The 22536-nt window shown below is 41.9% G+C and overlaps 1 protein-coding gene and 1 non-coding gene across 2 annotated transcripts in view; one reads left to right on the top strand and one right to left on the bottom strand.

Annotated features, from left to right (window-relative positions):
* LOC121285708 (breakpoint cluster region protein-like) overlaps positions 1–22536 on the top strand; it is a 596997-nt gene that overhangs the window by 27353 nt on the left and 547108 nt on the right. The window lies entirely within an intron of this gene.
* Positions 6876–6982, bottom strand: LOC121286569. Its single transcript, XR_005944993.1, has one exon. It is a non-coding gene; the product is annotated as a U6 spliceosomal RNA (small nuclear RNA).

The raw sequence follows: 22536 nt of genomic DNA, 5'->3' as shown, positions 1-22536 counted from the left end.
GAAACAACAGGAATCAGGGAGGCAGTGGCATAGTGGTAATGTGGCTCGACTAGTATTGCAGAGGAAAAATAAAAATACCTGGAAAAACTCAGCAAGTCTGACAGCATCTGCGGAGAAGTACACAGTTAACATTTTGAGTCTGTATGACCCTTCAACAGAACTAAGGAGAAATAGAAAAGAGGTGAAATATAAGCTGATTTAAGTGGCGGGCGGGCGGGGGGGGGGGGGGGGGGGGGGGTGGCGGTGGTGGTGGTACAAGTAGAGCTGGATAGAGGGCCCGCGTTAGGTGGAGATTGTTCCCTCCGGGACACCCTGGTCCACTCCTCCATCACCCCAACACCTCAACCCCCTCCCACGGCACCTTCCCATACAACCGCAGAAGGTGCAACATCTGCTCCTTTATTTCCCCTCTCCTCATCGTCCAAGGGCCCAAACAATCCTTTCAAGTGAAGCAGCATTTCACTTTGCACTTCCCTCAATTTAGTCTACTGCATTCACTACTCCCGATGCGGTTTCCTCTACATTGGAGAGACCAAACGCAGACTGGGTGACCGCTTTGCGGAACACCTTTGGTTTGTCTGCAAGCATGACCCAGACCTCCCTGTCGCTTGCCATTTCAACACTCCACCCTGCTCTCATGCCCACATGTCCGTTCTTGGCCTGCTGCAATGTTCCAGTGAAGCCCAACGCAAACTGGAGGCACAGCACCTCGTCTTCCGACTAGGCACTTTACAGCCTTCCGGACTGAATATTGAATTCAACAACTTTAGATCTTGAACTCCCTCCTCCCTCCCCACCCCCTTTCTGTTTCTTCCCCCTTCCTTTTGTTTTTTCCAATAATTTATATAGATTTTTCTTTTCCCACCTATTTCAATTATTTTTAAATCTTATATGCCCCCCCACCCCCACTAGAGCTATACATTGAGTGCCGTACCATCCATTCTTAATTAGCATATCCGTTTAGATAGTATCATCAACTTCAACACCTCTGTGTTCTTTTGTTCTTTTGTCTGTGACATCTTTTGATTATCGTCTCCTATCATTGCTTGCTTGTCCCTACAACCACACCACCCCCGCCCCCCCCAACCTTAAACCAGCTTATATTTCACCCTTCTCCTTGGATTCACCCAGTTCTGCTGAAGGATCATGAGGACTCGAAACGTCAACTCTTTTCTTCTCTGCCAATGCTGCCAGACCTGCTGAGTTTTTCCAGATAATTCTGTTTTTGTTTTGGATTTCCAGCATCCACAGTTTTTTGTTTTTATATTTTAGCCTTTTTAACCATCCTGATGGCTTTTCAAGTTGGTTACTGATGAAATGCCAATTCTTCTAGTATGAAGATATTCAACACCTCGATGCAGGCAGCCATTGCAGGTGACAGAGGTTCATGATTTTAGCATTTAATTTTGCTGGATGGCATGAAGGAGAGAGAGGTCTTCAAAATACAGGTCCAGGAGGCCCTCCATACAGACTCTATGAAGGCAGTGGGAGCCGACATGGTCAGTTACAGTAGTGTTGCCTCAAGGAACTGGATGCAGTGGCACAAGAAGTTCAACAATTTCACACAGGTCAAAGTCAGTGAATGCACCTTCAAATGTTATATTCTTTTAAGTGAATGATTGGCCTCACACACTGTTCAATTCACAACCAACATTTCACTCACCTACTAACTATCTCTGTACCTTATATAACTTATACCATACATTGATAACTTCACCTCACCCTCACTGCTGCAAGCTTCGTACCTACATGTCTCACTCTGTCTCAAAAAAGTTAACCTGGCAGGATGGCTACCAGAAACACTAACAATGGCCCTAATTTTTTCTTCAGACTTCCTAATGTACCTGTTTGTGGATTCATTGATAGCGTATTCCCTGGCCAACGTGTTAGCACCTACATCATTTTTCATTCTAAGATTGTGATTTTTTGTTCAGATGTCATTGTTTTTTCCTTGGCCCTGACATTCATTTTTGGTAAAGTGCTCTACTGTACCTATACTGCAAAATACTGGGAGTTAATGTATCCTGTAAATCACAGCAAACCATGTGCAGTTAGAGACGGCACGTGCACAGTGCACACTTTCTACAGGGGAAATACAACATGGAAACCTTTTTTTAATGACCTCGGAATTATGGCTTTTATTTATTTCTGGATCCCAATATATCTTAAGGTAAAAAGTTTTTATTCTTAAATTGTGGACGGTCAAAGATTTGGGGCCGCGATGGGTGATTGGGTGTACAAACACTTTCGTGTGGGGCTGCGAACAGCGGGAGTTTACTGTATCTCAGTTTCTATTGCAGCAGAAGTATAAGCCATCCAGTATCTGAATGTTGCAATGGAAACTTGGACTAAAGTCATGCAGGAGTAGCTTGTTGCCACACAAACTCAGACTGTTACCATCATGGCTGCAAATACAGTGTGAATGGGGCTTGCAGGATTCATGGACAGATCAATTATCTGCCCTCCAAAACATAACTAGAATTGCTGAAGGAATGAGGAAGTGCCAGTGGCACTGTGGAGCCAGAAACTGTTGTTTTCTCCCTGTATGGTCCTTTTACCATTGCCACTTCTTCAGTGCTTTTGCTGTTGCATGTCAGCCAACCAGCTCAGATTGCTGATGCCCTTCCTGAAGTGGTGCATCCATCATTCAGCAACTAACCTGAAAGTAGTTGATCTTTTTAAATAGTGCAGATGGGATGTCCTTCCTGTTGCTGTTCAGCTATGTGAGGCTAAGAGAAGGCATTAGCTGGAGTGTTCAGGTTGAAGATGGAAAGCTCGTGTCACGATGGCATTTCATGCTAACTGATGTCACGATCTGCCTTCTGACACACTCCCGGCACCAGGCTAACAACCTACTTAAATCACTGACTGGCATGCCATGCATCAGAAGTGTGCATGAATGGTGTGGATGGCATTTTGGGAAGACAGCAGTAGCACTAGAATATGGGCATCATACACTCAAATTTGTGTGTCTGTAAAGGTTTACAAGGAGTGAACTAAGAGAAGAATTCAAATGTATACAAAACAGTAAACAATATTGTAAAGGTATATCTGAAATGCTACTGGGGTAACTGGCTTAAGTTCAAACCAGTGATGGAATCAGGAGGTTCGCACAGAGTCATTAGCTTGTGAAGTAGATTATGCAATCTGCTGTTGCTTACTAGATATGCAGCTGATGGTGACAGATGGATTCCTGATGAGGTGGGAGCTGCCTTCTCAAAGAAATAGCACAAAACAAATGGATGTTTCAACTGTCTACCTATCACTTGGCCTGAGATAATCAGATTCATCTGAGAACATTTTCAGACTTTATATAGGACAAATGAATGTGCACCTGGACAGAAAGTACAACATTAGCCCGTTTTTTTTTATTCATTTGTGGAATATGGGCTTCACTGGCCGGGCCAGCATTTATTGCCCATCCCTAGTTCCCCTGAGAAGGTGGTGCTGGGCTGCCTTCTTGAACCTCTGCAGTCCATGTGGTGTAGGTACACCCACAGTGCTGTTAGGAAGAGAGCTCCAGGATTTTGACCCAGCAACAATGGAGGAACGGCGATATATTTCCAAGTCAGGATGGTGAATTGCTTGGAGGGAACCTTCAGGTGGTGGCATTCCCATCTATCTGCTGCCGTTGTGCTTCTAGATGGTAGTGGTCATGGGTTTGGAAGATGCTGCATAAGGAGCCTTGGTGAATTCCTGCAGTGCACCTTGTAGATGGTACACACTGCTGCTACTGTGTGTCGGTGGTGGAGGGAGTGAATGTTTGTGAATATGGTGCCAATCAAGCGGGTTGTTTTGTCCTGGACGGTGTCCAGCTTCTTCAGTGTTGTTGGAGCTGCACTCATCCAGGCAAGTGGGGTGTATTCCATTACACTCCTGACTTGTGCCTTGTAGATGGTGGACAGGTTTTGGGGGGGTCAGGAGGTGAGTTACTTGCCGCTAGCCCCTGATCTACTGTTATAGCCACAGTATTTATGTGGTTAGTCCAGCTCAGTTTCTGGTCAATGGTAACCCCCAGGATGTTGATAGTGGGGGATTCTGTGATGGTAATGCCATTGAACATCAAGGGATGATGGTTGGATTGTCTCTTGTCGGAGAGGGTTATTGCTTCACACTAGTCTGGCATGAATCTTACTTGACACTTGTCAGCCCAAGCCTGGATATTGCTCAGGTCTTGCTCCATTTGGACATGAACTGCTTCAGTATCTGCGGAGTCGCAAATGGTGCTGAACATTGAGGATGGGGATATTTGTCGAGCCTCCAGCTCTAGTGAGTTTAATTGTCCACCATCATTCGCGACTGGATGTGACAGGACTGCAGAGCTTAGATCTGATCTGCTGGTTGTAGGATCGCTTAGCTCTGTCTATCACTTGCTGCTTATGCTGTTTGGCATGCAAGTAGTCTAGTGTTTTAGCTTCACCAGGTTGATACCTCATGTTTAGATATGCCTGTTGCTGCTTCTGACATCCCCTCCTGCATCTTCATTGAACCAGGGTTGAACCCCTGGCTTGATGGTAATGGTAGAGTGGGGGATATGCCGGGCCATGAGGTTAGAGATTGTGTTCGAGTACAAATCTGCTGCTGATGGCGCATAGCGCCTGATGGGTGCCCAGTCTTGAGTTGCTAGATCTGTTCGAAATCTATCCCACTTAGCATGGTGGTAGTGCCACACAACACGATGGAGGTTATCCTCAGTGTGGAGGTGGGACCTTGTCCCCACAATGACTGTGCGGTGGTCACTCCTGGTCATGCACAGATGCATCTGCGGCAGGCAGGTTAGTGAGGATGAGGTCAATTATGTTTTTCCTTCTTGTTGGTTCCCTCACCACTGGCTGCATGCCCAGTCTAGCAGCCATGTTATTAAGCACTCGGTCAGTAGTGGTGCTACTGAGTCACTCTTGATGGTAGACATTAAAGTCCCCCACCCATCCAGAGTACATTCTGTGTCCTTGCCACCCTCAGTGCTTTCTCCAAGTGGTGTTCAACATGGAGGAGCACTGATTCATCAGCTGAGGGAGGGCGGTACGTGGTAATCAGGCAATTTCCTTGCCCATGTTTCACCTGATGGCATGAGACCTCATGGGGTCCAGAGTCGATGTTGAGGACTCACAGGGCAACTCTCTCATGACTATACCACTGTGCCACCACCTCTGCTGGGTCTGTCCTGCCAGTGATGGTGGAGTCTGGGACATTATCTGTAAGGTATGATTGCATGAGGATGACAATGTCAGGCTGTTGTTTGACTAACCTGTGAGAAAGCTGTCCCAGTTTTGGCACTTGCCCCCAGATGTTAGTAAGGCGGATGTTGCAGGTTTTAAAGGGCTGCAACTGCCTTTGTCATTTCCGGTGCCTCGTTCAATGCTGGATGGTCCGTTCGGTTTCATCTCTTTTCAATAAAACTTGGTTTTGAACTCTTTCAAGATGAACTCCTGTTGGTCCTTTGATTCCAACACGATACTCGTGGCTTAACATTTAGTAGGTGTAAACATGACCGTAGATACATCTGACCATCTCAAAATGCACCTTTAGGAGTAAAAGACTGACTGAGAGGTAGGTCAGGAAATGGGCTCCAGAAGTGGGCTCTTTTGCCTCTAATAATCAACAGCTTTCTTGTTATTTCCAGCATAAGGAACTTATATGCCAAGAATTGGACAATATGTTTCTTTAGTATTTACATTTTGGACATGTTTCTATTGATTCCTGGAATGGTATGAAAGATGGGGACAGAAGGGACAAAAATTAATCTAGTTTTGGATCTGATTTTCAGATGAGAATTGGGATTTAACTGCCTGGCAGATGTGATCTGTCACAGTGGGCCTGGGAGAAGGGGAATAAAAGCTTGGGGATTGCCTAGTGAACTGAGTATTGAAAAATTAGCTCGATTGACCTCTACCTGTGATATTAGCTAGCATGATAAATTTCCATAAGGTGCCCACTAATAGGATCTTCATCACACGATGAAAAAAATCACACTGTGGTCTTGTGCCAAGTCAGTTAATCCTAAATCTTTACCGCTTGCAATATTTCTAGTTCCCGTTCGAAACTCGGTGAAAATGCAGGTCTGTGTACATATTGTAAGTATATCAGTCGTTCAATTTTGAAATTGAAAATTTTTCACTTTTGGCACATAAGGGAATTAATTATAAGCTGTTTGAAAATTTAGTCTTGGTGGCCTTTCCCTTGTTCCAAATTAGGATCTTAGTTTTTCATAAACTAATACATCCACTTTTAAATCTTTTTGAACATGTCACTTAAAATTCTTTGGATTGGAATGCAGCAGTTTATTGGTTTTAGTTCAAGTTCATATTTGCTGATCGTACATATTTTTGAGAGTCAGACAGGGCAGAGACCTTGTCAAGAACTAATATGTTTATGCATGCTAAAAGTTTGCAATTTCCCGGAACAAATCAAGTGACACTTAACTCCTGTGGTTTATTAAGATTGCTTGGATCATTTAAGGAATCCTACAAGGTAGGTAATCTTTTTTAAAAACAACCTAACTTTGACTTAGACCCAGACCCAATGTAGGACAGTTCAAAACTGTTTTTTGCAGCAAGCATCACATATAGGGGACAGCAAAAAGGATATTCACAGCATACAAATGGAAGAAAGAGTTTATTGCAAATCATCTTGGTAATAGATGAGTGTTAGTTAACATTAATGGGCATTGTTGGATTCATCCAGCAGGTGGATATAATGAGCACTTGAAAAACTTCAGTAAATTGATGGTCAATATAAATAGCTAATTAGACATTGTTGAGCGGGGAACAGTTTTCACCAATGCCCTCATGAGTGAGACAACTAGGTGGTAGCAATTAATTTGAGATCTTGAATGATTGTTCTGTGACCAAGAGAAGCTATAGCATTGTGTAATTATGTTTATGGAACGCTTCACGAGTTTGCGTGTCATCCTTGCGCAGGAGCCATGCTAATCTTCTATGTATCTTTCCAATTTTAGTATATGTGATGAACAATGTATCATTTTTAAGTTTAATTTTTATATCTAGGTATTTTTGTGTTAAGGAAGGTAGAGTGGTTCCAGTTTCACTTAGGTTTTTTTTATGAGCCTTGGTGTCTAGAAGTGTGGGTGGACCTGTGGCTGAAAGGTCAGTCTTTTGGGTTTATATACACACAAACACACATATATATAAATAAATATATATGTATATACACATTTGTGTACATTTTTAATGAGGTTTTACAACCCCTGAAGTTAGAGATTAAAGGGGCTAGATGTTTAGTGATTTTGGGATAAAAGCAAAGTAGAAAAAACTGGACAGTAGTCTAGGCACAATGGTCAAGTGACATGCACAAAAAGATGGGAGAGTTCGGTGTGTGCCATAGAGTGAAGACAGGGATTTTTCAACTCTCTGGAAAAAGAAAAGTACAAGGCTAGTGGGACAGCAGTTAACTGAATAGTGCGAGCATACATACGAACATGCAAATTAGGAGCAGGAGTAGGCCACTTGGCCCTTCAAGCCAGCTCCGCCATTCAGTAAGATCATGGCTAATTGTAACCTCGCACCTATCCCTGATAACCTTTCACCCCCCCTTGTTAATCAAGAATCTATATAGCTCTGCATTAGAAATATTCAAAGACTCTGCTTCCACTGCTTTTGAGGAAGAGAGTTCCAAAGACTCATGAACCTCTGAGAAATTCAAATTCTCCTCATCCCTGTCTTAAATGAGCAACCCCTTATTTTTAAACCGTGACCCCCTAGTTCTAGACTCTCTCACAACAGGAAACATCCTCTCCACATGCACTCTATTAATACCCCTTAAGATCTTTAAAGGATTCGACTAGTCACCTCTTCCAAACTCCAGTGGATACAAGCTTAACCTGTCCAACCTTTCCTCATAAGGCATCTCGCCCATTCCTGGTATTAGTAAAGTAAACCTTCTCTGTACTGCTTCTAACGCATTTACATCTTTCCTTAAGTAAGGAGACCAGTACTGTAAACAGCACTCCAGATGTGGTCTCACCAGTGCCCTATACAACTGAAGCATAACCTCCCTACTGTTGTATTCAATCCCCTCACAATAAATTATAACGTTCTATTAGCTTTCCTAATTACTTGCCTTTTGTGATTCATGCATTGGGACACCCAGATAGGTCCCTTTACATCTCAGAGCTCTGCAGTCTCTCAACATTTGGATAATATGCTTTTTTTTATTTTTCCTGCCAAAATGGACAATTTCACATTTTCCCACATTATACTCCATTTGCTAGGTCGTTGCCCACTCACTTAACCTAACTATGTCACTTTGTAGCCTTCCTACATCCTCTTCACAACTTACTTTCCTACCTATCTTTGTGTTGTCAGCAAATTTAGCAACCATTCCTTTGGTCCCTTCATCCAAGTCAATTATATCAATTGTAAAAAGTTGAGGCCCCAGCACTGATCTCTGTGGCACACCACTCTTGCCAACCAGAAAAAGACCCATTTATGCCTACTCTGTTTGTTGTTAGCTGGACAATCATCTATCCATGCCAATATATTGCCCTTCCACACCATGAACTTTTATTTTCTGCAATAACCTTTGATGTGGCACCTTATCAAATGCCTTCTGGAAATCTAAGTACAGTACATGCACCGGTTCCCCTTTATTCACAGCAAATGTGACTTCTTCAAAGAACTGCAATAAATCGGTTAAACATGTTTTCTCTTTCACAAAACCATGTTGGCTTTGCCTTAAAATTTCTAAGTGCCCTGCTATAACATCTTTAATAGTAGCTTCTAACATTTTCCCTATGACAGATGTTAAGCTAACTGGCTTGCAGTTTCTTGCTTTCTGTCTCCCTCCCTTTTTGAATAAAGGCATTTTGGAAAATTTAAACCAATTCATCAACTATCTCACCAGTCACTTCTTTCAAGACCCATATTAATGTGTTTATTTCCAAAGTGGATGCAAAGTGATTAACTGAAATATATTCATTAAAAAAGCAATAAGTTACTGAAAACTGATGGTGATTACCTAATCTTATGACCAGGTGAGGAGGAGTGAGCTGACTGCCCTCTGTTCAGCTTCCTCGGCGTGTCGCAACGAAGGTTTTTAAATTTCCTTTTCCCCGTGGCTGCCTTTTTCAAATCCAAATGTATTTTTTCCTATCTGTGTAGTGTACAATAATGAGCCAATCAATGAGGTTTTCTTGAGATCAAGTTTATTAGCCAGTAAATCTGAGAAAAATAATAGAAGACGCAATGTCACTCACATACATATATCTCTCTCTCTCACACACACACACACGCGCACACACACACATATATATATATATATCAGAAGTAAGGAAAGTTAAAGTCAAAATAAAAATTAAAAGAAGATACGGTTATAAGTCCTTTGCTTGTCTTTGAGGTGTAGATTGTTAAATGTTGTGGCTGATTGAAGTTATCTGGTTCCTTGGAGTAGATGGTGTTGCAATTCTTACACAATCTCAGATTGTTGATAGATCTTGGATACTCTGATTTCTTGATCCGAGTGCTCGTCTTATTTCTGGGGTGGGGGGAGATAGATATTCCTCACTGTTCTGTTTGCAGCTTATCCACATTGCTTTGCTTCTGCTTGGCAAAAACAATTCTTAAAATCCTGCTCGCTGTATATCCCAAAGGGATTCAAGTAATATGTCTGCTGTAGTCATTATTGTAGAACACATAATCATATTTTGATATTTCATTTTAGAACTTGTGACACATTTTAGGATAGTTGAAGTTAACAGGAGATGGGGTTCTTTGATCCTTCACAGTGGGTTGGACTGTCTGTTGGTTGTATATCCTGGCTGAATAGGAGTTCCCAATTTTCTTGACAGGATTTTTTTAAAGTGGGCCTTGACACCCCCAGGTGTGACATTCTATGAGCAATTACATCAGGGCATATCTGCAGTGCATCCAAATAGTAACTTAGTGGTCAACTTACAGTTCCAGTCTTGTGATGTGTGGCAGCTATCTTTAGTCAGTGCTTTTTTCTTGGTCTTTGATAAAAGATCCCTTGTAAACAGTTCAGTATGTTTTTGGTTAGCTGGTGAAATTATCGGTTGATATCACTCAGTCATAATTTCCTGTTGTCGTGACACTAAGCTATGACTAATCAGACAGGATAACTACTAATAAACAATTAGCAAAGAGCCAAAAAAGGTAGCAAGTGATCAAATAAGAAACAAAAAATGCCAGTGACCAAACTGCTCAAAATATTTTCAAAATTATTTTGAAGCAATACTCAACAAAATCAATTATTTATTATTTTTAAAGTAAAATTTCTGAAGGCTCTTCACAGAAGCATTAAAAAAACAAAATATGACACAGTGTGATATTAGATAAGATGAGCAAAAGCTTGGTTAAAGAGATAGGTTTTAAGGACTGTCCCGAAGGAGGAAAGCAAGGTAGAGAGGCAGCAAGGTGTAGGAAGTGTATTCCAGAGCTTAGGGCCCAGGCAACTGAAGGCACAACTACCAATGGTTGAACAATTAAAATCAAACTTGTTCAAGAGGCTAGAATTAAAGGAGCGCAGATATTTTGGAGGGTTGTGGAGCTGGAGGAGATTACAGGTGAAGCCATAGAGGGATTTGAAAACAAAAATAAGAGGGTTTTAAAATCAAGATGTTGCTTGACTGGGAGCACAGGGGTGACAGGACTTGATGTGAGTTAAGCAGCTGAGTTTTGGCTGACCAGAAGTTTACATAGGATGTGGAAGACCAGCCAGAAGTGCATTGGAGTAGTTGAGTTTAGAGGTAATGAAGGTATGAATGAGGGCTTCAGTATGGGATGAGCTGAGATAGAAACGAAGTTGGATGATGTGAAGGAGGCGGTCTTGCTAATGGTGTGAATATGAGGTCAGAAGCTCATCTTGGGATCAAATATGACATCAACATTGCAAATAGACTGGATTAATCTCAAACTGTTGCCAGGGAGAGGGCTGGAGTCACTAGTTAGGGATGAAAGAAGTGGTGGTGAGGTAGAGCTGGGTGTTGTCAGCATACATGTGAAAATGAACACACTGCTTTCGGATGATGTCGCCGAGGGGCAGCATATTGATGAAAAATAGGAGGGTGCCAAGGATATATCCTTTGGGGAAACCAGAAGTAATGGTGTTGGAACAAGAAGAGAAGCCATTGCAAGTGATATGATTAGAGATTAGAGAGATAAGAATAGAACCAGGTGAGAGCAGTCCCATGCAGCTAGACGACAGTGGAAAAGTGTTGGAGGAGAATGGTGTGGTCAACCATGTCAAAGGCTGCAGAGAGGTCAAGAAAGACAAAGAAGGAAAGTTTACCTTTGTCACACATAGAATGTCATTCATGACTTTGGTAAGAGCTGTTTTGGTACTGTGGCAGGGGTGGAAACCTGATTGAAGTAATTCAAACAGAATTCTGGGAAAGATGTGAATAGATAACTTTGTTCTCATGTCTGGAGTATTACTGTCCCATATATGTCTTCTTACCATACTGGAATATGCCCCAGAGATAAAAACAAAAAACTGCGGATGCTGGAAATCCAAAACAAAACAGAATTACCTGGAAAAACTCAGCAGGTCTGGCAGCATCGGCGGAGAAGAAAAGAGTTGACGTTTCGAGTCCTCATGACCCTTCAACAGAACTAGTGATAGGAGCAGATAATCAAAAGATGTCACAGACAGGGTGGGGATGGAGGAGGGAGGTCAAGATCTAAGGTTGTTGAATTCAATATTCAGTCCCGAAGACTAGGCACCTTACAGCCTTCCGGACTGAATATTGAATTCAACAACTTTAGATCTTGACCTCCTTCCTCCATCCCCACCCCCTTTCTGTTTCTTCCCCCTTCCTTTTTTTTTCCAATAATTTATATAGATTTTTCTTTTCCCACCTATTTCCATTATTTTTAAATCTTTTATGCCCCGCACCCCCACTAAAGCTATACCTTGAGTGCCCTACCATCCATTCTTAATTAGCACATTCGTTTAGATAATATCACCAACTTCAACACCTCTGTGTTCTTTTGTTCTTTTGTCTGTGACCTGCTGAGTTTTTCCAGGTAATTCTGTTTTTGTTTTGGAATATGCCCCAGTTGGTCTCAATTGCCCTACAAAGAAATATCCAGCTTTTTGCAACTGGGGGCTGGATACACAACCAAAACTACTGCATTAGCTGCATATTATTTTAAAAAACGCAAGACACCCAGTGCACATGCCAAAATCCTCCCTCCCTCTTTTCTTCACTTTCGCCCTATATCTATCAAAGCTGGAAAATAACTTGGCTCTGACTAGGTTGTGAGCAGAAAATTACTACACAGGTGTGTGGCCTGTGAACTAATTCTTATTTATTTTGTACGGCAAGTTCTTCCACTGTAATACTTGGCTTAAGTACATGTATGAATGGAGAAAACTATTAAAATGCACACATGTATGTGCTGTACATTAAAAATAGGAGGAAAGCAAATCATAATGCATTTAAACACATTGTCACAAACACCAAAACATGAAGTCTGTACAGTGTCCCATTGTACATCCAGAAGGTAGTGACATTGATTTGAGTAGTTATGAGAAAGAAAAGGGAAGGGAACTTGTTGGGTGAATAATAAAAATTCACAGCACCAGATCTGGTATTTAGGTGACTGAGTTAGTACAAAGAGACAAATATGACTTTAATGGACAGAGATGGATGTGATTGTCATGAAGTGAAGAGCAAAGATAATTTTGTCCCACGTGGTAATAGCTTTATATTGTCGCTATTTGCAGTCTTACAGAATTCCTTTTGGCAGGTGGAGAAAATACTGCTTCTGTTTAAATGGCCTGAGCACACTGTAATGTTCACCTTAGGCAGAAATATTGTTTAAATGATGTAAAGAATCCTTTCTACTGGATTAGATGGATTGCTAAATTAGAGTGCTTCAGCCTAGTATTCCATTTCATTTCCCCCCTGCCTTTCTGTTTGTGTGAATTTGGAGCAGTTGCGCCCTGCAGCATTCTATGATGAATGCGATTACATGCATACTCCTTGCATGACTGGTAGGCAGGTTTTTCAAATAGCAAAGTGCAAGCCCTCCTGCAATCCTGTTGCTGGGAAGAGTATACCAAGCCCAAAATAGGGTGGAGGAGTGTTTATTCTGTCTGTTTTAACACACTTCTGACTGACCTCCAATCTGCCATGCTCCATAAACTTGAGGTAATTACTCACCGTATTCTAACTTGCATCAAGTTGCTTTCACCTAGAATTGCTACATTGGATAATGGTTAAATAATGTTTCAATTTTAAAATTTGTACCCCTGTTTTCAAATCCATCCTGGTTTTCTCCAGCCCTATAATCACCGGAGATTTCTGCACTCCAATTCTGGTTGTGTTTGGTTAACATAATTCCAACTTAAATACTTTAATGTGGTGAAAATAATTGGCTATCAGTAACTGAATTTTATGCTCGGGGTGATTTATAAACAGATGCACTTCCTGTTTTTGTAGTCTGTATTCTAGAATATTTTAATAGAATTTACAGACCCTAATGTCCTTTAATTGAATTAGATTTTCTATTGTCGTAACTGTTTAGAGCACCTCATCATGACACCTACATAACTGTTCATTGTTGCATACTTCAATTATTTTCTATGATATCCTAATACTCAGCTAAAAAGTCAACCCAACAAGAGATGGTCCGATTTTTCATTTTTAAATGTGCAATTTCTTTTGAGAAAACAGTTTGTTATCACCTCCAAAATGGTCATGAGGAAAGTAAAAATGTTATATTTTTTATTTAAAAATAGGAATGACTGGGTAGGGAAGGGTAAAGTTAAAAGCTTTGTCTTCAGAAATGGAGCTGAAAGTTTTAACACAGGTGAAGAGTTTTGCATTTTATAAAATGTATTCAACATTTTATTTTGTTTTTTTTTAACAGTTTACTATTTATATTTCATAAAGCCAGATATCCCTGGTGTTTGTAAACAATGCTATGTCCATAAGTAGGAACTCTGGAAATAGAGGTCTACAGCACAGAAAAAGGCCCTTCGGCACATTGATTCTGCGCCGGTCAAACAAGTACCTAACTATTCTAATCCCATTTTCCAGCACTAGGCCCAGAGCCTTGTATGCTATGGCATTGCAAGTGCACATCCAAATACTTCTTAAATGTTATGAGGGTTTCTGCCTCTACCACTCTTTCAGGCAATGAATTCCAGATTCCCACCACCCTCTGGGTGAAAAAATTCTTCCTCACATCCCCTCTAAACCTCCTACCCCTTGCCTTAAATCCATGCCCTCTGGTTATTGATCCCTCCACCAAGGGGGAAAGTTCCTTCCTGTCTACCCTATCTATGCCTCTTATAATTTTATACACCTCAATCATGTGCCCCCTCAATCTCCTCTGCTCCAGGGAAAGTAACCCCAGTCTATCCCATCTCTCCTCATAACTAAAACTTCCCAGCCCACATTACCGAAATTGTCAGTCTTCTTTGAATTGTATAACTTGGCTTGCGTTAATAGAAACTACTCCTTTGCTCAGTGAGCAGGCATGACCCAGACCTTCCTGTTGCTTTTCATTTCACCATATTGCTCTCATTCCCACAAGTCCATCCTTGGCCTGCTACAATGTTTTAGTGAAGCCCTGAACAGAAACTGGAGGAACAGCGCCTCAACTTCTGATTAGGCACAGCCTTCTGGACTTAACATTGACTTCAACGACTTCAGACCATGAACTCTCTCCTCTATCTTGACCCCTTTTTTAATCACATTTTAAAATTTGTTTATTTATTTATTTTGAATTTATTTGTTCATCTTTTAATCCTTTTTTCTGAAAATCCCCTTCTCCTTTCAAGTGCCATCTGACACTTGTTTCTATGTTGTGCTTTCACAGAGCGTTGCCCCTTGTTCTGCTATTAACACTTTCTGCTATCTTACCTTTATGCCGTTATCAGCACCTTTATCAGTTCTTTACCACTACCGTTAACACCCCCTTTGTCTTGTGTCTATGACATCTTTGTCAATCTCACCTTAGCTATCACCTATCCCTGACCTTCTACATTGCTCCACCCGCTCTTAAAGAGTATAAAATCCATCACATTTCTACTTTGCTTTAGCTCTGAAGAAGACTCATATGGACTTGAAACATTAACTCTGTTTCTCTCTCCACAGATGCTGCCAGACCTGCTGAGTTTTATTAGCATTTTCTGTTTTTATTAATAGAAACTTTCCTTTGTCTTGTGAATGAGCTCCATGTTGGCATTATGTTTTCTGTATTCTTGTTTTGTTTGCAATCCTTTTCAATGATGAAGTGGAGCATGTGATTTGATTAATTCAGTCAGTTTTTGTCATTGCTGGCAATGTGTTGTCAATTGATAATATTAACGGACTTTTCTTATAAAAATATGATCCCATGCAGATTCTGTAAAACACTATCCAGATGGGGCACTTGAGTCTGACCATGATAGCCTCACTTTTACCTCTGTAAGTACTCACTTATTATTGGTTTGGTTAGCTAACAGTAATCAGATTGGCAAGCTATAACCAGTGGGAGTGCCACAGGGAACAGTGCGGGCCTCAACTATTTATGATCTATATCACTGACTTGGGTGAAGGGACAAAATGTTTGGTTACTAAGTTTGCTGATGGCACAAAGATGGGTAGGAAAGTAAGTTGTGAAGAGGATATAGAGTCTACAAAGGGATATAGATGGGTTAAGTCAGTGGGCAAAAGTTGTCAGATGGAGTACAATTTGTGAAAATATGAACTTGTCCACTCTGGCAGGAGGAATAGAAAGCAGCATATTAATTAAATAGAGAGAGTGATTACAGAACTCTACATGATACAGATGGACCTGGGTGTCTTGGTACATGAATCACAAAATGTTAGTATGTAGGTACAGCAAGTGGTCAGAAAGGCAAATTGAATATTGTTATTTATTGCAAGGAGAATGGAATATAAAAGCAGGGGAGTTATGCTACATTTATACAGGGCATTGGTGAGACCACATCTAGAGTACTGTGTGCAGTTTTAGTTGCCTTGCTTCAGAAGGAATATAATTGCATTAGAAGAAGTTCAGAGAAGGCTCACATGCACTGATTCCAGGGATGAGAGTTGGTTATCTTACGAAGAAAGGTTGGTCAGGTTGGGCTTATACTATTAGAATTTAGAAGATTTAGAGATGATCTTATTGAAACATACAAGATCCTGAAGGGTCTTGACAGGGTGGATGTTGAGAGGATGTTTCCCCTTGCAGAAGAGATGAGAACTAGGGACACAATTTAAAAATAAAGAGTCTCCCATTTAAGACAGATATGAGAAGAATTTTTTTTCTTGAGTGTCGTGAATCTGTGGGATTCTCCTCCCTGGGCAGCAGAGGAGGCAGAGGTCCTTGAATGTTATTAAGGCTGAGTTAGACCGTAAGATCATGAGTCGTAGTAGCAGAAGTAGGCCATTCCACCCATCAAGTCTGCTCCGCCATTTAATGAGATCATGGCTGATCTGATAATCAACTCCACGTTCTTGCCTTTTCCCCATAACCCTTGATTCCCTTACTGATTAAAAATCTGTCTATCTCGGCCTTGAGTGTACTTAACTCAGCCTCTACAATCCTCTGTGGTAAAGAATTCTACAGATTCACCACCCTCTGAGAAAAGAAATTCTTCCTCATCTCTGTCTTAAATGGGTGACCCCTTACTCTGAGATGATGCTGTCTGGTCCTAGACTCTCCCACAAGGGGAAACAACTTCTCAGCATCTACCCTATCAAGCCCCCTAAGAATCTTATATATTTCAAAAAAGTCGCATCTCATTCTTCTAAACTCCAATGAATATAAGCCCAATTTACTCAACCTTTCCTCATAAGAAAATCTCTCCATACCCAGGATCAACCTAGTGAACCTTCCCTGGACTACCTCCAATGAGAGTATATCTTTCCTTAGATAAAGGGACCAAAACTATTCACGGTATTCTAGGTGCGGTCTAACTAGTGCCTTGTATAGTTTTAGCAAGACTTCGCTATTTTTATATTCCATTCCCTTTGAAATAAAGGCCAACATTCCATTTGCCTTCCCTATTACCTGCTGAACTTGTATGCTAGCTTTTTGGGATTCATGCACGAGGACCCCCAAATCCCCCTCTGCTGCAGCTTTCTGCAATCTTTCTCCATTTAAATAATATTCAGCTCTTCTATTCTTCCCGCCAAAGTGCATAACCTCTCATTTTCCATCTGCCAAGATTTTGTCCATTCACTTAACCCGTCTATATCCCTTTGTGACTCTGTGTCATCCTCACCACTTGCCACCCCACCTATTTTTGTGTCATCTGCAAACTTGGCGATTGTACATTCACTTCTCTCATCCAAGTTATTAATATTTATTGTAAATAACTGTGGCTCCAGCACTGATCCCTGTGGCACTCCACTAGTTACAGGTTGCCATCCTGAAGATGCCCCCTTTATCCTAACTCTCTGTCTTCTATTAGTTAGCCAATCCTCTATTCATGCTAATATACTACCCTGAGCATCATGGGCTCTTATCTTATTAAGTAGTCTTACATGCAGTACCTTATCGAACGCCTTTTGGAAATCTAAATATATTACATCTACTGGTTCCCCTTTATCCTGCTTGTTACCTCTTCAAAAAATTCTAATAAATTAATCAGGCATGATTTCCCCTTCATGAAGCCATGCTGACTCTGCTTGATTACATTATGTATTTCCAAATGCTCTGCTATTACATCCTTTATAATAGACTCTAACATTTTCCCAATGATGTTTGTTAAGCTAACTGGCCTATAGCTACCTGTTTTTCATCTCCCTCCCTTTTTGGATAAGGGTGTTACATTGGCAGTTTTCCAATCTTCTGGGACTTTTCCAGAATCTAAGGATTCTTGGAAGATTACTACCAGTGCTTCCATTTGTCTCTCTGGCTACTTCCTTTAATAGCCTAGGATGCAACCAGTCAGGTCCAGGATACTTATTTACGTTTAGCCCCATTAGTTCCCCTAGTACTTTTTCTCTAGTGATAGTTATTGTATTTATTTCCTCCCCCTCACCCCCCCCAAACTTTTGCCCCTTGATTATTTAGCATTTTTGGAGATAAATTCTTGATTGACAAGGGAGTCAAACTTATAGGGGTAGACAGGAAAGTAGAGTTGAGGCCACAATCAGATCAACCATGATCTTATCAAATGGTGCAGCAGTTTCAAGGAGATGAATTGCCTATTCTTCCTGATTTGTATGTTCATATTATTGAGCAAGTTAGACAGCAGCTTCTTTGCTGCGTATGTGAAGTAAAATATGGAACTCTGGAAATTGCTGTCTGATCCTCTATATGCTTTGTTGCACTGGCATCTTGCTGGTAGAATTGGCATTAAAACACATGAACAATATGAAGTTGCAGTACTTAGTCACTAGTAAGCTACCAAACATGCCAAGAAAAGTCAGGGCTGGTGCATGCATTCAAAGTTAGTGAAGTAAGTTTTTAACAGTGTGACAGGAATCTCTGACCCTGGAAATTTGCAAGTGTAGGAACTCATTCCTTTAGAATGTACTTATTGGAGATTTTTCTAAAATGATTTTTATGGTGCATTGAAAATTGCATTGCGCATTTTGTCTACTTAAGGTTACCATTCACATATACCAGTAGAGGGAGTCTAGAAAGCGAGCAAAGGAATCCATGTTTTAGCTGCATGTGCAGTTCTGATTCTAAATGCATCTTGCTGAATCTTAGTTTTTCTTCCTGAGAACCTCATAATAGTGATAAAGATGGTGAGAACTAGGAAAAATTGCTTTAGACATCTTAAGTTGGAGATTTAGGAGGGAGTACATTCAGGCTGTAGCCTGTTAGACATACAAGAGGCACTCCAGCTTGAGATTAGTAACAGGCAAACCTGCGCAGTACGCACACACACACGCACACACGCATGCGCATGCACACACGCACACACGCACACACGCACACACCACTTGCAAAAAAAACCCATCGAAACAGAAAGTAATTGATCTCTTGAAGGGAACACAATCCTGGGCCCTTGATGACGCACTATCGCTGCACAGATCAAGATGCAGCTGTCTATGCCCAACCTACCATACTTTGATGTGTACTCAGAGCCATCATCTGTATTACCATCGTGACAAAAGTGACTGCAATGTTTTGAAGGCGCATTGGCATGTTTTGCAATCACAGATGGAAAAGACCTTACTTCTGTATGGGGGTGAAAAATTGGCAAATATTTTTGAGACACTTATACCTGAGCAAAATGACTGAGCAAAAAAAAGGCACCGCCAACCTATTTTACACCAAATTTTATACAAAATAATTGAGCTCCAATCCACTAAGCAAGAAGAAAATGAGACAAAAACAAAATACTATGAATGCTGGAAATCTGAAATAAAAACAAAAATTGCTGGAATTACTCACTAGGACTGGTAGCATTTCTGGAGAGAAACAAAGTTAACATTTCAGGTTGAGATAACCCTTAAGCAGAACTGGAGAAAAATAGAAATGTAAGAACTTTTAAGCCAGTGGAAGGGTGGGGGGACAGGATAACCATGAGACAAATACCCTTACGCCCTCATCTCAGTGAATTTCGGGCTCGGCACGATGCTGAACTCTTCTGCTGCCTTTGCCTTCATGCTCACTTCTTTGGGCAGGAGTCCTCTCCCTGTTCAACGGATCCTTTTACCTGCCTCCAATATTCTCCCTCCACCTGGATCCCTCCCTCTGGATTCTTACCTGCTCTTGATCTTTTCATTGAGAACTGTCGGCGTGACATCAGTCTTCTCAATTTCTCTGCTCCTCTCACCCACTCTAACCTGTCTCTCTCTGAACTTGCTGCATTCCGTTCTCTCAGGTCCAACTCTGACATTGTCATCAAACCTGCTGACAAGGGTGGTGCTGTTGTTGTCTGGCGCACTGACCTCTCCCTCGCAGAGGCTGAGCGTCAACGCGTAGACACTTTCTCCTACCTCCCCCTGGACCATGACCCCACCACTGAACATCAAGCAATTGTTTCTAGGACTGTCATTGACCTCATCTCCTCTGGAGATCTTCCCTCCACAGCTTCCAACTTCATAGTCTCCCAACCTCATATGGCCCGCTTCTACCTCCTATCCAAAATCCACAAACAGGATTGTCCCGGCAGACCAATCGTGTCAGCCTGTTCCTGCCCCATGGAACTCATTTCTTGCTATCTTGACTCCGTTCTCTCTCCCCTTGTCCACTCCCTTCCCATCTACATCCACGATTCCTCTGACACCCTAGATCATATCAACAATTTCCAGTTCCCTGGCCCCAACCGCCTCCTCTTCACCATGGATATCCAATCCCTCTATACCTCCATCCCCCACCGGGATGGTCTGAGGGCTCTCCACTTCTTCCTCGACCAGATCTGGATCTGGAAAAATTTATTAACTTTGCTTCCAATTTCCACCCTTCCATCATTTTCACATGGTTCATCTCTGACACTTCCCTTCCTTTCCTTGACCTCTCAATATCTGGTGATAGACCGTCCACCAATATTCATTATAAGCCTACCGACTCCCACAGCTACCTTGACTACAGCTCCTCACACCCCGCTTCCTGTAAGGACTCCATCCCATTCTCTCAGTTCCTTCGCCTCCATCACATCTGTTCTGATGATGCCACTTTCCAAAACCGTTCCTCTGACATGTCTTCTTGTTCCTTGACCGAGGTTTTCCACCCTTGGTGGTTGACAGGGCCCTCAACCGTGTCCGGCCCATCTCCCGCGCATCCGCCCTCACACCTTCCTCTCCCTCCCAGAACCACGATAGGGTCCCTCTTGTCCTCACTTATCACCCCACCAGCCTCCGCATTCAAAGGATCATCATCTGCCATTTCCGCCAACTCCAGCATGATGCCACTTCCAAACACATCTTCCCTTCACCCCCCCACCCCAGGGATCGTTCCCTCCGGGACACCCTGGTCCACTCCTCCATCACCACCTACGCCTCAACCCTCTCCCATGGCACCTTCCCATGCAAGCGCAGAAGGTGCAACACCTGCCCCTTTACTTCCTCACTCCTCACCGTCCAAGTGCCCAAACACTCCTTTCAAGTGAAGCAGCATTTCACTTGCACTTTCCTCAATTTAGTCTACTGCATTCGCTGCTCCCAGTGCGGTTTCCTCTACATTGGAGAGACCAAACGCAGACTGGGTGACCGCTTTGCAGAACACCTTCGGTCTGTCCGCAAGCATGACCCAGACCTCCCTGTCGCTTGCCATTTCAATACTCCACCCTGCTGTCATGTCCACATGTCCATCCTTGGCCTGCTGCAATGTTCCAGTGAAGCTCAACGCAAACTGGAGGAACAGCACCTCATCTTCCGACTGTGCACTTTACAGCCTTCCGGACTGAATACTGATTCAACAACTTTAGATCATGAACTCTCTCCTCCATCCCCACTCCACTCCCGATCCCCATTTTTCCAATAATTTATATATATATTTCTTTTTCCACCTATTTCCATTATTTTTAAATGTATTTCCATCCATTGTTTTATCTCTACCTATTAGTCTATTTCGATCCCTTCCCCCCACCCCTCCTCCACTAGGGCTATCTGTACCTTGCTCAACCTGCTTTCTACCCTTAATGTCACCATTAGCACATATTTTTTAGCTAATATCACCACCTTTGTCCTTTTGTCTATGACATCTTCTGGCAATCTCCACCTATCATTGGCCCTCTATCCAGCTTTACCTGTCTCCCCCCCCCCACCAAACCAGCTTATATTTCACCTCTTTTCTATTTTTCCTTAGTTCTGGTGAAGATTCATGCGGACTCTAAACGTTAACTGTATTCCTCTCCGCAGATGCTGTCAGACCTGCTGAGTTTTTCCAGGTATTTTTGTTCTTGTTTAAGACAAATAGTCACTTGGTAGCACAGAACTTGAGTATGGCTAAATAAGAGATAAGTTGTTAAAGCTTTTCTTCTCTTACTCAGGGTGGATACAAGACTACCAAAATTCAAAAGGAACAACAAATTATAATGGATACTAAGGGGATGCTGATTGGTTGACAAGTTGATTCTGGTTGGGGCATTGCCATGGAGAATGCACCAGGGAACTATTGTCCTCCATGGTTTGTTTAATTCAAAAGGACACAATGCCCGGACATGTTCCTTATGCCTGCAGAGGACAGGCCTCTGTGGATGAATATGTGTAGCTTTGAGCTAGCGCATGTCAGCCACATTGTGAGCCTAACTGATAATCTTAAAAATCTCAAATTAGTTGTTCATGTAATTTTTAGCGCGCACACAACTTGGATATTGTTGAAAAGAAATATGCTGCCAAAGCATTTTGTCTTTCAGTCATCAGAATGATGTAAGAATGTCAAATTTCAAAGGAAACAACAACTTATACTCCTCTCCGATTGTGAAATCACATCTAATGTTAGACATTAAGTTCTGAGTTTTGCAAGCACTGGCTTTTTTGAGTGTGATTTATTATTTTAAAATCAGTATGTGAATGCAAGCTGTTTTTATTGTAGGTGTGCAGCCCATGCTCTAGGGAGAATGAGGGTGATGTTGAGAGATTAAGAACTAGGAGGTGGAGATCAAAAATGAAATAATCACAACCTGACCCCCATTTAACCCAATTATGAT

Source organism: Carcharodon carcharias, chromosome 13 (genome assembly GCF_017639515.1).
Source record: "Carcharodon carcharias isolate sCarCar2 chromosome 13, sCarCar2.pri, whole genome shotgun sequence".
Taxonomy (NCBI): Eukaryota; Metazoa; Chordata; class Chondrichthyes; order Lamniformes; family Lamnidae; genus Carcharodon; species Carcharodon carcharias.
Note: the sequence above shows the minus strand (reverse complement) of the source record. Positions and strands in the feature narration are given on the sequence as shown.